We start from the raw sequence: 15,019 nt of genomic DNA on the forward strand, positions 1-15,019 counted from the left end.
TCTTGTGTTTACTGCCTAGAGAAGTTCCTTTAGCATTTGTTGTAAAGCTGGTTTGGTGGTGCTGAATTCTCTTAGCTTTTGCTTGTCTGTAAAGGTTTTAATTTCGCTGTTGACTCTGAATGAGATCCTTGCTGGGTAGAGTAATCTTGGTTGCAGGTTTTTCACTTTCATCACTGTAAATATGTCCTGCCACTCCCTTCTGGCTTGCAGAGTTTCTGCTGAAAGATCAGCTGTTAACCTTATGGAGCTTACCTTGTATGTTATTTGTTGCTTTTCCCTTGCTGCTTTTAATATTTTTTCTTTGTATTTAATTTTTGGTAGTTTGATTAATATGTGTCTTGGCATGTTTCTCCTTGGATTTATCCTGTGTGGGACTCTGCACTTTCTGGACTTGATTGACTCTTTCCTTTCCTATATTAGGGAAGTTTTCAACTATAATCTCTTCAAATATTTTCTCAGACCCTTTCTTTTTCTCTTCTTCTTCTGGAACCCCTATAATTTGAATGTTGGTGTGTTTAATGTCTCAGAGGTCTCTGAGACCGTCCTCAGTTCTTTTCATTCTTTTATCTTTATTCTGTTCCATGGCAGCGAATTCAACCATTCTGTCTTCCAGGTCATTTATCCATTCTTCTGCCTCAGTTATTCCCCTATTGGTTCCTTCTAGTGTGTTTTTCATTTCAGTTATTGTATTGTTCATCTCTCTTTGTTCTTTATTTCTTCTCGGTGTTTGTTCTTTAATTCTTCCAGGTGTTTGTTCTTTAATTCTTCTAGGTCTTTGTTAAACATTTCTTGCATCTTCTCGATCTTTGCCTCCATTCTTTATCCAAGGTCCTGGATCATCTTCACTATCAGTATTCTGAATTCTTTTTCTGGAAGGTTGCCTATTTCCACTTCATTTAGTTGTTTTTCTGGGGTTTTATCTTGTTCCTTCATCTGGTACATAGTCCTCTGCCTTTTCATTTTGTTTATCTTTCTGTGAATGTGGTTTTCATTCCGTAGGCTGCCAGATTGTAGTTCTTCTTGCTTCTGCTGTCTGCCTTCTGGTGGATGAGGCTATCTAAGAGGCTTGTCCAGGCTTCCTGATGGGAGGGACTGGTGGTGGGTAGAGCTGGTTGTGGCTCTTGTGGACAGAGCTCAGTAAAATTTTAATCTGCTTTTATGCTGATGGGTGGGGCTGAGTTCCCTCCCTGTTGTTTGTTTGGCCTGAGGCAACCCAACACTGGAGGCTAGAGGCTCTTTGGTGGGGCTAATGACGGACTCCAGGGGTACTTATGCCAAGGAGTACTTCCCAGATCTTCTGTTGCCAGTGTCCTTGTTCCCATGGTGAGGTACAGCCACCCCCCACCTCTGTAGGAGACCCCCCAACACTAGCAGATAGGTCTGGTTAAGTCTCCTATGGTGTCACTGCTCCTTCCCCTGGGTCCTGATGCACACACTACTTTGTGTGTACCCTCCAAGAGTGGAGTCTCTGTCTCCCCTAGGCCTGTCGAAGTCCTGCAATCAAATCCCGCTGGCCTTCAAGGTCGAATTCTCTGGGACTTACTGCTCCCCTTGCCAGACCTCCAGGGTGGGAAGGCTGGCATGGGGCTCAGATCCTTCACCCCAGTGGGTGGACTTCTGTGGTATATTTGTTTTCCAGTTTTATTGTGATTGCGCCCCTCCTACCATCTCATTGTGGCTTCTCCTTTGTCTTTGGATGTGGGGTACCTTTTTTGGTGAGTTCCAGTGTCTTCTTGTCCATGATTGTTCAGCAGTTAATTGTGATTCCAGTGCTCTTTCAAGAGGGAGTCTTGTGTATTTAATTTTTAATATGGAGAGAGACCAAGTAAAAATGTAGTATAATCCAGCTTCATATTTTCTAGATATTCATCTTCAATTGTTCTTTTTTTTTTTTTTTTTTGGGGTACGAGCGGCCATGGCTCACGGGCCCAGCCGCTCCGTGACATGTGGGATCTTCCTGGACCGGGGCAGGAACCCGTGTCCCCTGCATCGGCAGGCAGACTCTCAACCACTGCATCACCAGGGAAGCTCAATTGTTCATTTTTTGCTCATTTTTTTATAATGCCATCTTTGTCATATTTTAAATTCCCCTATATAGTTAACTATACTGTGATTTTCCTTTATACTTTTAAAATGAGAAACATTCATAGATTAATGTAACAATTTTCACATAATTTGTATATTTTGTAGCTATTTTACTAAATTTTAATTTATTTCTAAAAGGGAAGCAACTGAAATTTTTCATAAATAACTTGCTTCCTCATTTCCAATATTTACATCTTACATTAGTTATCTTTGATTGACCAGCATTTAAAGATAAATTTTTAATATTATTTTGTTAAAGAGCAAACTGTCTTGTTCTTACAAATACAAATATTTTCAATTCTTGCTGAGTTCAGCTGTGTTTGGCATTTTCTGTTTTACTTATAGGTGATTAAGTTAAATCCATCTTACATACCATTTAGTTAATGAAGTTGATGTTGTTGCTCCATGAATAATATTACTTCAGTAGCCAAATGTAATACCATCTATATCATATGCTCATAAATGAATGCATTATTGAACATGGCCTTGCATTGTGAACTGCAATCATATTGTTGGGTAAGAACAGATAGATGAGTATATTTCCTTTGTCAACTCTTGTGGGGGCTTATGTGTAATACTCAGAGATTTTCCTGAAGTTCAGTAATTTAGGGTTATTGACAATATCCCTTGTATACCAAGTCCAGCTTTGGTAGGCGTGAAAATTTGTAGTAATTAATTAACTCATTTATTCATCTGTTCATTTACAGAGTGTAATGGTATTTTATTCCCAACTTGCACATTATATTGTAGCCAAGAATATATTCTATTCTGGGCAGAGTTTAATACCTCCGGGATACTGCATTGGTTTCTTGCTCAAATGCAGTTGTCCATTCCAACTGGATCAGTTTCACAGCATGGATCCTGTAAGCCCCCAGCCACATAATAACATAGTACACTTGAAAGTCTTTTTTTTATTTTTGAAAAAGCACATGTTATAATAAAGCAAAAGCAATACCTTGTATACCTCTGGGATTTACAAAAAATCAAATTCAGGCTATGTTATTGCTTTATATATGTATTTTGGTAATTTTGTAAATATAATTGTACTGTAAAACCTGTGTACTCAAATGACCGATCACAATGAAATTTTTATATAAGAAAGCACATGAGTAGTAGCATTGGGAGAATAGTGAGGGAGGCAGACATGAACAAAAAACTTAGGACACACAATTCTAGTAAAGATATTTTGAGAGAAAGATGCACACACCTGTGCACACACTTGACCCATATTCCAATGAAGATATTTATGATCCAAAATGTCTGGTTTTCATAAGATGAATTGAGAGGTAGATCATAAAAGTTTGTGAGTAGAATGCTTTTTCTTTATGGAAAAAGAAGCCTAAGGATTTTTCTTACAATCCTACTGTTTTAAAACACAGGACTGGCTTGCCACCGTTATAATTACCTAGTTTTAGTGTTATCCCACTTGACTTTCATATCCCCAAGTCTCCGCTCCACATCTGAATATAATAACTGAGACCAAGGCTTTGGAAACTTCCCACAGGAACAATTCCCTCAATTCTCATCTTCATCGGATGATATGACAGCTTTATCCCTCACTACATCCACTATTATTTTTCAGTTCTCATTATTATACCTTTAATTCTATCTTACCCATTTATTTCTAGTTCTTTACAATTTCTCTTCCTAGTTACAAACTATTATCTCTCTTTTATTATGATTTTTCCCCTAATCATCTTCTATTATCTCTTATTTTAGTACTTGGCTTTCCCTCTTTGATGTCTTTTAGTTTGAACTTCAGGTAATTTGACCCTTTTTGTTAATTCTTTGATTTATCATGGATCCATTATCTATTATTTTTTCCATCTTTCATCTTTTTCTATATATTGAAATTCACACAATTGTATGGTTTAGCTGCAGCCGGCAGGGTGATGAGCTGTGGAGAGCTGTCAGAAGGTGAACAAACAGGCTTTTATGATAAAAGGTTGAAGTAGAGCATACATGAGGTTAAAAAAAGCATTTATTATAGGATTTAGAGAATTGAATGTACATGACATGATTCTAAAAAAAGGAGAAAAAGTACACTGAGTAGGTAATGACATCATGACAAGAGGAAAGCACTATTTATCTCATCAAAGCTTAGTGAACTTAAATACTAAATCGCATAAAGCATGCATTTTCAAAATAGTTTGTGGAAGGTTAGATCAGAAAATCCACATTTGAAGTCTGTATGCATACGCCAGAAGCACTGGGTGTTGGAAATAGCACCTGACCTGGGAGGCAGGAGATTTCACCACTTGTTTAACCTTTTTCTTTTTGACTTTTATTTTTTCCTCTATAAAATGGAATTAATAGACCTTATTGCAATAGTTATATATTCTAGAGTCCTAGACTCTTGTCATACCATCTTTGTGGTAACGTCTGGAAGAAAGGTTAAAAACTTTCTATTTATATGTTCTTGAATTTAGGTAGACTTGAATGTAAGTCTGGTCCTCTTGACAACTATCCTAAGCTGCCTCAATTTTCATATATTAAAAAAAACTTTACGGCATACAATGATGCATTTAATCAAAACTCATGGGATGTAAAACGACGAGTTGTTAAAAATAAGTCCTATGAAGAATCTTAATATGTACTTCCTTTGGCTCAGTAATTCTACTTCTAGTAATATATACAAAGGAAAAATAAATACAAAATTAAGGGGAACCCTTTAACTTTAAACACAAAGGTATTCAATGCAGTGTTTCCTTAAAATAAAATGAGGACATTTTTGAAATGATGTAGCTATCCAGTAGTAAGGAAATGGTTAAGTAAATTGTCATGAAGCATGCTTGAGAAGAGATCCAACATAAAAAATACTTTATTTTTAGGTAAAAAGCATGTTTCAACATTATGTAAATAATAGATCTTAATGGTGTTAAAATGCTTAGAAAGAAAACAAATAGAAAGGCAGAAATCAAAATAGTGTGTTTGGCAATCTAGATGGCTTTGGGTACTTTTCTATTCTCTAAATGTTCTGATATAAGATTGTTAATTTTTAATGGAGGGAAGAGTAGCATACTCGTTTAATAAATCTAGTATAACTTTTCAGGAAATTCCCTGCATTCCTTCTATGTGGCAGGATTATATTTTTGAGACCTAAATGCCATATCCTGAGGGATGTTTGAGAGCTGTAAATGTGAAACCCAAACTAAATCAAACCAAGCCAAATCTCAAGAAAGACAATCCCTATCTAAGGGATTATACATATTGCCCTGAATTTTGTTTCTTAGCATCTTATTGCCTATTGGATAATATAAGAAACAGTGAAGTAATTGGCATTTATTGATCTGGAGTTTTATTTGCCTAATTATGTGTTCACTCTAGACCCTAGTACTCAGCAGCCAGGTTCTGCACTTTCCCCTTCTGTTTCCTGTCATATGTTGCTACCTCCACTTCTCAGCCAAAGCATACTGTTTATTTACTGAAGCACTTTTGTGGGCAGAGTGCTGTCTTTCTGGGACCTGTTGCCTGCCCAGGTTAAAGGATTTTGGAAGCTTCTTATTTGTAATGCACTTTCCTGAAAAACTCATCATTAAACGTAGCGATGTAGGAAAAGCTAGTTGGAAGATGAGGGTAGAAGGAGAAAGCCTGTGTTACTACTGCTCCAAGTGACATGGTAACACAGAAAGTGAAATTTCAGGGATTTTGGGGGTCCTTACTTACTTTGATGCTAACCAAAGTTATGGTTACCTTGGCAACCCTCACAGCTACTGAACATCTAGGTAGGGAACATAGCAGATGCTTCACCCTCTTGTACTCTGCCATGGAGTCAGGAAATTTAAGTCATGTTAAGTATAGCTCACATGCTCTATGCCTTTTATAGGTGGATTTTAGAATAACATAATTTCTTCAGTCACATTTTCTCAAGTCATTATTTCTTTTTCCTTTTTATGTTCTTAAGTGGCACAACTCAAAAGAAGCAACTACATTAGAAGCAGGAGAAATGTTCACAAGAGCAAAGTAGAAAGCACAGACTAATTGAAATGACGTGAGAAGCCTTTCAAACGCTTCTCCAAAATAGAAATCGGGTTCACTGTATTTAAAAATCCCTGGAAGGGGTTTCCTGATCACGTTTCTGTTTTCAGCTCATTGACTTCTAGCAATGTGCAAATATACTGGATAAGAGAAACAGCTGCTGTTTTAAAATCAACCCCACTATGAGTTTGAATATTCTGCAGAATTGAGAGATGTTGCTCTAAGCACTATGCCTTTCTGCCAACCTCTACTCATGTGTAAAATGAAGATGCTACCACATGTCATGGAGAAGCTTGCTGCTCCAAGTGTGTGTCTGAGGATCATTAGCATCAGCACTGAGTGGGAGCTTATTGAGAGAAGCTTTGAGTGCACAGCCCAAGTCATGTTGTCTCATATCCCCCAGACCTTCTGGATCATAATCTGTATTGTAACAAGGTCCCCCGGTGATTTGAGATGCACAATATAATTTGAGAGGCACTGGTGGAGATCCTGACAGCATGTCTTGGCTCATGGCAGATGCTCAAAAACTAACCATCCTGTTCTCCTTCCATGTAGCAGATAGAACTTTACTCTTGCTTCGAAACAAATGGACCCGATTTTTAAGGCTACGCAAAAAACCCAAATAGCCATCCTTCAACTCCCTTTGTCATTGTGGATTTTTCACAGATTTGATATTCTGTTCTTCTGTGCAGTTTAACACTTTATTTTTTTAAAATTTTGGGCTGTGTTGGGTCTTCGTTGCTGTGCACAGGCTTTCTCTAGTTGTGGCAAGTGAGGGCTACTCTTCGTTGTGGTGCATGGGCTTCTCATTGTGGTGACTTCTCTTGTTGCAGAGCATGGGCTCTAGGGTGCGTGGCACAGTAGTTGTGGTACACAGGCTCAGTATTTATGGTCATGGTTTTAGTTGCTCCACGGCATGTGGGATTTCCCAGACCAGGGCTTGAACCCATGTCCCCTGCATTGACAGGCAGATTCTTAACCACTGCGCCACCAGGGAAGCCCTTAACAATTTAATCTAGCAATAAACCCAAAATGTGCTTAATTAGTAAAATTATATGCATCATTACCTAATCCAGATGCTTAGCTTTTGGAGGTATTTATGACACATTAAATTCCAATCTACATGCGGGAAGCCTAAGTTAACATAACTATACTAAAATCACAATTAAATATTTGAAAAGTAAGTTGAAGAACGAGGAGATTTTTAGGTAAATTCTAAATTTTTATGAAGTCTGGAGTGTTTGAGGGCTTTGAGTCACATTTCATGCCTGTCTTTGACCCTCTCTAGCAAGTGACTTGCTACGGTTTATAAAAATGTAATAGAAGTAATATGAACTACCTAATCCAGGGTCAGTGAAAGTAGTTACATTTGCCCATCTGTTATCATGTTTAGAAATGATTGCTTCTTAGATAAACAGGCATCTGCACGGACCCACACACAGGTATATGAGAAGGCCTTCAATACGTAAAAATTATATAATCTTTTTTTTTTTTTTTTTTTTTTTTTTTTTTTTCCTTGAGTTAGGCGGGCCTCTCACTGTTGTGGCCTCTCCCATTTGCGGAGCACAGGCTCCGGACGCGCAGGCTCAGCGGCCATGGCTCACGGGCCCAGCCGCTCCGCGGCATGTGGGATCTTCCCGAAACGGGGCACGAACCCGCGTCTCCTGCATCGGCAGGCGGACTCTCAAGCACTGCGCCACCAGGGAAGCCCAAAAATTATATAATCTTATCATTCATCACCACTCACTTTAAAAATTAGGAAAAAGTTTGAATCATTGAATAAATAAATGCAGTCAGATTATTATTTTCAAATATATACAGTGATTTGAATAAATCATTTAACAAAGTGTTCCCAAGTAGAGATCCTTAGGGACCAGTTTTAATGAAAACTGAAGATGCTTCTGTAATTAACAATCATGTGGTTTAAAGTTTTACTTTCTTAAACAGTATAAATGTGCTTTCTGCCAGGCTTATCTCATCTTAGTGATAGCAGGATCCTTTCTCACCTGGTTAATGCTGGTGACAATCTATCACCTCCCCCTTCTACTACCACGCCGTGAGCAGGAATGTCATCCACACCAAAAGATGATGGTAGATATTCGATATTGAAGTTCCCACAAGAAATAGATTAGCCTGCATGTATCAGAGATGTCCTGACCCCAACAATCATTTTTTTCTTTCTTTTACCATACTCATTAACTGAGAGAAATTTCAAGTTCAGATTTTAACCAAGAAAATTTCTCTCACATTCCAAATTAGCAGAGCACATATTGACAAACTTTTAAGTTAGAGAACTTGGTAGTCACTTCCCTCACTATAGAATGACAAATATAATTATATAGAATAAACCCTCTAGCATTTCTTCCTTTGGCAATTACTATGAGTTGCGTCTGGGGATACAGTGTCTAGCCCTGGCCCCCTGAGTCTTGTAGACTTGACTGGGTCACTTAGCCACTTGCAGCCTATTTTCTAGGGAGCAGGGACTCTGTCCTGTTCACTGATGTGTCTTACTGCCTAGAAGTGTAACTACCCTACACATTGAATAAACAAATGTATTAAACCTGCTCTGTCCATCTCTTTACAGGGAGAGTTGAGAGCAGAGCTTCCCAACTGGGATGACCTGTCCCACTAATAGCCCCAGTTGGCGACAGGTCTGCTGAAATACTGTTCCCCTCAACCTGGGGGCAGCAGGGCAGGGCCTGGGGCAGCTGGAACTCTGAGGGCACTCTCTTAGCAGCTTCTTCCAGTAGTTCAATGGCTCTACAAATAAAGTGTTATTTTGTATGTGTGCCATGGCATAGAAAACATTGGAAAGCCCTTCTTTAGAGCAAGAGTGATAAACACGAAATGTCTACAGGGACCAGGCAGTTAATTTGAGTGAATCAAGCCTGGCATAAATACCTACTAGGTCATAGTTTGGCCCTGGTTTAGAAAGCAAACATAATGAACATGAAAATGTTATATCAAACTGAAATTGATCATAGGAACTTAAATCCTGAAGGCATCAGACACCGATGTATAATATAGAAAGTGAACATCTTCATGGAATTATTAATATATTTCTGATTTGAGTTACACAGATATCAGCCTCTGAAACATACGGAATTAGAATGCCATACTTCTGCCTGTTAGTTTTATCCTCTGAACCTCTTACCCTCATTTGTTTTTCCATGTATTTCACCTTTTCTATTACCAATTAGAGTTCATTTCTCTCACATCTATTCCAAGCTTGCATATGTAAATGCACACACCGATTTGTGTCATAATTTTTATTTTGTGGCCTCATCGTGTGTTTTTAGTTCTTGATACCACAAATCCTTTTTTCCTGTCTTTTATGTAAGTGCCTAGAAAGCACCAGGCATTATACTAAAGTCTTGGGAAAAAGATTAATATGACATGAATTGTGTCTTGAGAAGCTCATATTATAGTAGAAGGAGACTGTATGATAAACCTTTAATGAAAATAATAAATTTTATTGAGCAGTAATAAAATTCCTTGGGTACTAGGAATTTTTCTAAGCAAATTTGCACATATCATCTCATTTAAACCTCATGAAACACATGTTTAGATCCTATTTTCTAATCCAAATTTTCTGAAAGCTACCAAAGGGATGCTAGGATTTTAGGACAGTAAATCCAAGATGGTGGACAGTTTTGATACATTTTCTTGATACGTTCTTACTATATGCACTCAGCTGCCCTTGCATTCCTGGTCTTTCTCTCATTCTAAACACACAGCACAGGTACTTGCATAACCATGATCTGTGCATATGTAAGGGTTTATTATGGTTTGGGTATGGCATGCTTCCATATTTAAAGGATGTCAGAGAATCTCAGGATATATATATGTGTGTGTGTGTGTGTGTGTGTGTGTGTGTGTGGTGTGTGCATATTTATACACATAAACTATAATTTATTAAGAGTTATCAATGAAGTAGGAATTCTCTGTAGGGTATCGCCACTACTCACAGTAGTCCTGCAAGGTAATAATAATCTCCATTTTAAAAATGAAGCTAAAAGGGAGTAGGCAGTTTGTCCAACTTCACATAAATAGTAAGTACCAAAGCTTAGATTCGTATTCATATTTGACTTTAAAATCTAGGTTTAGCCATTGCTTCTCTCTTACTTAAAGTAATTTAGTCCAACCATTCATCTGATACTCATAACACATCTGCAACTTCCCTGTCAAGTGGTAAAACAGCTTATGCCTTCAGAATGGAAATGACAGAGTTCCTATGTCATCTAGAGACATCTTGGACAGCTCTTGGCTTTAAAAGTTAAAATATCATAAAGTTGAAAACATCTTAAAAATGAAATCCTTCTTCCAATGAGGATGTTCAGATTCTGTCCCTTGAACTATGTAGACATTGTTTACTTTTTCTTTTTTAGCAATCCTTTTGTCTTCTCTGAACTTTCCTTTTTTCAAGAGTAACTATCTCTGGTTCTTCATCTGGTCTTCGTAGTGCAGAGTTTCAATTCTCTTCCCTTTCCCTGTTCCTCTCAGAACATGTCCAAAGTTAATAAACCGAGTGTGATGTGCTCAGCCAGCTCTTCATCCTCTTTCTTCTAGTAACAGATTCTGCTTTTCCCCACACCCTATGCAGCCACTGGCCAAGAAAGTGATCATATGACCAAATCATGGCCAACCATATTACCCCATCTCTCTGACAATAGTGATTAGGACAAATGTTTCTATATGGCTACAGCATGGCCAAACAGAATTCTTCTCAGGGATTGCCATCAGGGTATAGGGCCAGATTTCTCTTTCCACTGTAACAGCTAAGCCGAGACTCTTGATAGTGATGGTTCCTGACAGTGGTGAAGACCTGTATGAAATAACAGAGGGTAAGACCAGCATGCAAAATGAGCAGTGATAAGCAGAGATGAGAAATTCTCTCTGAGACCCTATTTTCCATCCCTCAAGTCAAGGTTCTAGCAGCTCTTTCTCCAGGTTTGTAGGTTACCTGAAAACTCTTCTCAGCCCTGTAAGCCAAAAAATTCCTTTCTTGCCTACAGAGTCTCTGTCATTAACAAGGAAAAAATCCTGATTGATGCACCCGGTATTAAGGTATAGATTTTGGAACTGAAAATACTGAAAAAAACAAGCACACCACCTCCCTTTCTTCAGATAGTCTTATCCTACAGTAAGACCTCAGAATCTTTTCATTTTCTCAGCAGCCATGTCAACACTCCTGACTCAGAATGAGCTTGTTAACAAATAAAATACCTATGAATTTCATATTTAATCTGATGTACTAATGAGTTTAGATTCTTTTAGAGCCTGATTCTAGAGTCCAACATATTTGTTCTTTCTCCAGCTTCATGTAATTTGCATATTTGAAAAGCTTGTACTTCCTGACTATAGCTTGGTGACCTTGGACCAATCTTTCAATTTAGGTAATGTAAAATTTGAAAACTATCTGTTTGGTTATTGTGGGGGTAAAATTCATGTCAAGGGATTAGCACAATGCCTACCACATAGTAGGTGCTCAAATGTGGTAGCTATTTTTAAAAAGAAAGAAAAAAAAGAGAGACCTTTGATAAACAATAGAAAATTGTGCTCTAGGAATTAATCAGTCCAGTAACTGGGATCTTTGATATGGTTGTTAGACACTTATGAATCTATTTCCCTGTATGATTATCCAGGTTATGTTTCTGTTTTGACTGTGCCAAATGCCTTGCTTAATCCAGATGAACATAAGCCACCTCTTTAGAATTTTTGTCCAAAGGAGAATGAAGCTAGTCTGACCTGACTCATCCTTTATAAACTCCTCCTAGCTCCTGCGGATCTCCACTTTCATTTCTAATGTTTGCAGACCATCTCTTTTTTTTTTCTTTTTTCCTTTCCTTTTTGACTGTGCACATTGTTCTTTATTGATGAAACACGACCAGATAGGGCTCCCTAATCCTCTCCCTCTTCTTCAGGAGCTCCGGGATGGAAACTGTTGAGGATGGGATATTCTCAGTGTGTTGGGGGATTGAGTTGGGGCAAGGACTCCTTAGGAACTGAGGGCTTCTTTCTTCCTTATCTTGTTTTCACTGAGGCTGGTGGTCCAGGGATCTCTTACTCCTTGGAAGCCATATGGACCATAAAACCCACCACCCTTTTGCTGTAGCCAAACCCATTGTCATAACAAGAAATGTTTGACAAAGCAGTCATCGAGAGCAATGCCAGCCCAGCATCAAAGGTGAAAGTGGGAGTATCACTGTTAAAGTCGCAGGAGGCAGCCTGTCCTCAATGTAACCCAGGATGCCCTTTAGGGGGCCCTCTATTGCCTGCTTCACCACCTTCTTTCTCAATGTCATCACATTTGGTGGCTTTCTCCAGACCACAGGTTAGATTCTTGACTCATTGGAGCTGGGATCTGGGATCTGGGAGGCCATGCCAGTGAGCTTCCAATTCAGCTCAGGGGTCACCTTGCCCACAGCCTTAGCAGTACCCATAGAAGCAGGGATGATGGTCTTCTGGGCAGCCCCTCAGGCATAATACCACAGCTTCCCAGAGCAGCCATCTGCGATCTTCTGGGTGGCAGTGATGGCATAGACCGTGGCCATGAGTCCCTCCATCATGCCAAAGTCATCATGGATGACCTTGCCCAGAGGACCCAAGCAGTTGGTGGTAGAGGAGTCATTGCTGACAATCTTGAGGTTATTGTCATACTTCTCAAGGTTTATGCCCAAACATGCGGACATCAGCAGAATGGACAGAGATGAGGATGACCCTTTTGGCTCCATCCTTTCATAAGCCCTAACCTTGTCCAAGTTAGTGAAGACATCAGTGGATTCTACAACATATTTAGCACCAGCATCACCCCATTTGATGTGGGTGGAAGCTTGCTCCTAGAAGATGAAGATGGGCCTTCCGTTGATGACAAGCTTCCCATTCTCAGCCTGATTGTGGCATAACTTGCTATGGGTGGAATCATACTGGAGCATGTAGACTATGTAGCTGAGGTCAGTGAAGGGGTCATTGATGTGCAATATCCATTTTGACAGAGTTAAAAGCATCTTGGTGACCAGGCATCCAATGTGGACAAATCGATTTACTCTGACCTTCATGACTGTCTCAGGGATGTGGCCAGTATTGCACAAGAAGATGCAACTGTCTGTCAAAGAGGGGAGAGCAGAGAGCCCCACTTCTTTAATAATTATCAAATTGTGCTTGAGATTCACCTGAGGCTTTAAGGTCTAAAGTTTGTATGTAGCTAATTACTGTCCTTTTTAAAAAATAAGAACCGCTGTTTATTTGCAGCCTTGTGGCACCAAGACCATCGAAAACAGCACAATAATTTCAAACACAGGTTTTTTAGTAGCCTGAAATGTAGCCTCATTTAATTCAACAGGTGCTTTCCTATAATTCATCCAACTACACATAATAGGAAGTTCCTCTTACCGATAATGTTCGTTATGCTTTTTTTTTCAGTCTGAAGATCATTCTCAACACATACAAATTATGTATATATAAAATATATGAATATATGTATATAATTTTATTAGTTCATAAAAGAAATCATTACGTGTCAAAATTTCAAGTTTACTTTATTACCCTTGCTCTGGAAATTGACATCCGTGCATCTGGGGTTATAAATGTTATTCCCTGCTTGCTCTCAACTGTTTTCGTGAGTGAATCACTGGGCACCACCTACACTTTGTTCTCATGTCAGACCTGCAGTCCTGCATAATAGCAATCAGTCTCACAGGTTTATCTGTGTACTTTTTTCCTTTCTCTTTCACATCCATTTTAATCATTTGATTATGCCAGATACAGTTTAGACAAATATATTCTTCCTTGCCCTTATGAAAGTCACTCTAACTGAGCTTGTCAAGTGAAGCTTTACCTTAGAGGCACCTATATTCATACAAATTAAGATATGGTCAATAATTATAATAAATTCCTGTTCATTAACAGTTCCTAATTTATTATTACTCATTAAGATACTGTTGTTGTTTTTAAATTTTTTCATGTTTTTCATAACTGAATCACACATTTTTGCCTTACGTAGCATCAAGTCAACAAGCCTTATCAAGTTAGTGGGGGGAGACATTGTCTCCGTCTAGGCTAGGTGCCTCACAGACATCTCAGTAACAGAAGTATTTCATTGTGTAGGACACTTTGTTTATCAAATTAAATGCATATTAGAGAGCTAACTGGGAAAAAATAAAGTTACAACCCCACAAAGCCATTAATTAAAGTTATCATAAGAAAGGATTATGATGACTTTCTCTTGCACATTAGACTGTGTGCTTTTGTTTTTGTTTCTTGTTTCTTCCTTTTCTTCCCTTATCCTTTCAGGTGGCCTGGAATTCAGGATAATTGCAATTGCCCCTCATTATTATGCTCTTTGTATCTTGTAACCACTGAACATAGGTTCAGCTGCTCACTGCTCACATGCCAATAATTCTAGAGGCAAATGTCCCTAGAAAAGAAAGCTGCTTTAATCAGAAAAGCTGGCTATCTGGGGAGACAGTGGACTTGTGTCCAGAGACCAGCTCTGAAGATTCTCCTCAGTCATGACAGTTTTTAAAGGGAAAAATGCGGGGGGAGGGGGAAGAATCTCAGTGAATCATCAAGGCGGGAGGTTGGGTTCTGCCTCTCCATTGAGTGCAGACTGGCTTTCTCTTCAGATGTTATCTTGCCTGAGTGATCTGCCTGCAGCATTGCTTAGAGGGGCTACTGGGGGAAGAGAGCTAGTCTTCTTTTTATCTAGGAAAAGAATCAACAGGTTAGACAAGGCATGGTGTGCATTCGGGAGAGCATAAGTCGTGAGTTAGTTTCAGTTGCTTAGTGATCACATTCCTTAATTAGGTCCTTTTAAGGTTAGAGGGGAACAGAAATAGGCAAACAGGAAATGGGCAAAAGAGCTGCTTTCATTGTAATCTCCTTTGCCTCTCTGCTTGCTTCCCGTCCTCCACAGCTTATAGGTGGAGGCAAGTATAATGCCACTCAGTGTCATTGG

General features: G+C 38.9%; 1 pseudogene across 1 annotated transcript; it reads right to left on the reverse strand.

Annotated features, from left to right (window-relative positions):
- Positions 1 to 12,126: 12,126 nt before the first annotated feature.
- Positions 12,127 to 13,121, reverse strand: LOC103087207 (glyceraldehyde-3-phosphate dehydrogenase pseudogene; annotated as a pseudogene). Its single transcript, XR_457054.1, has one exon. The product of XR_457054.1 is annotated as a glyceraldehyde-3-phosphate dehydrogenase pseudogene (transcript).
- Positions 13,122 to 15,019: the final 1,898 nt, after the last annotated feature.

This window comes from Lipotes vexillifer, unplaced genomic scaffold (assembly GCF_000442215.2).
Source record: "Lipotes vexillifer unplaced genomic scaffold, Lipotes_vexillifer_v1.1 scaffold5, whole genome shotgun sequence".
Classification (NCBI taxonomy): Eukaryota; Metazoa; Chordata; class Mammalia; order Artiodactyla; family Lipotidae; genus Lipotes; species Lipotes vexillifer.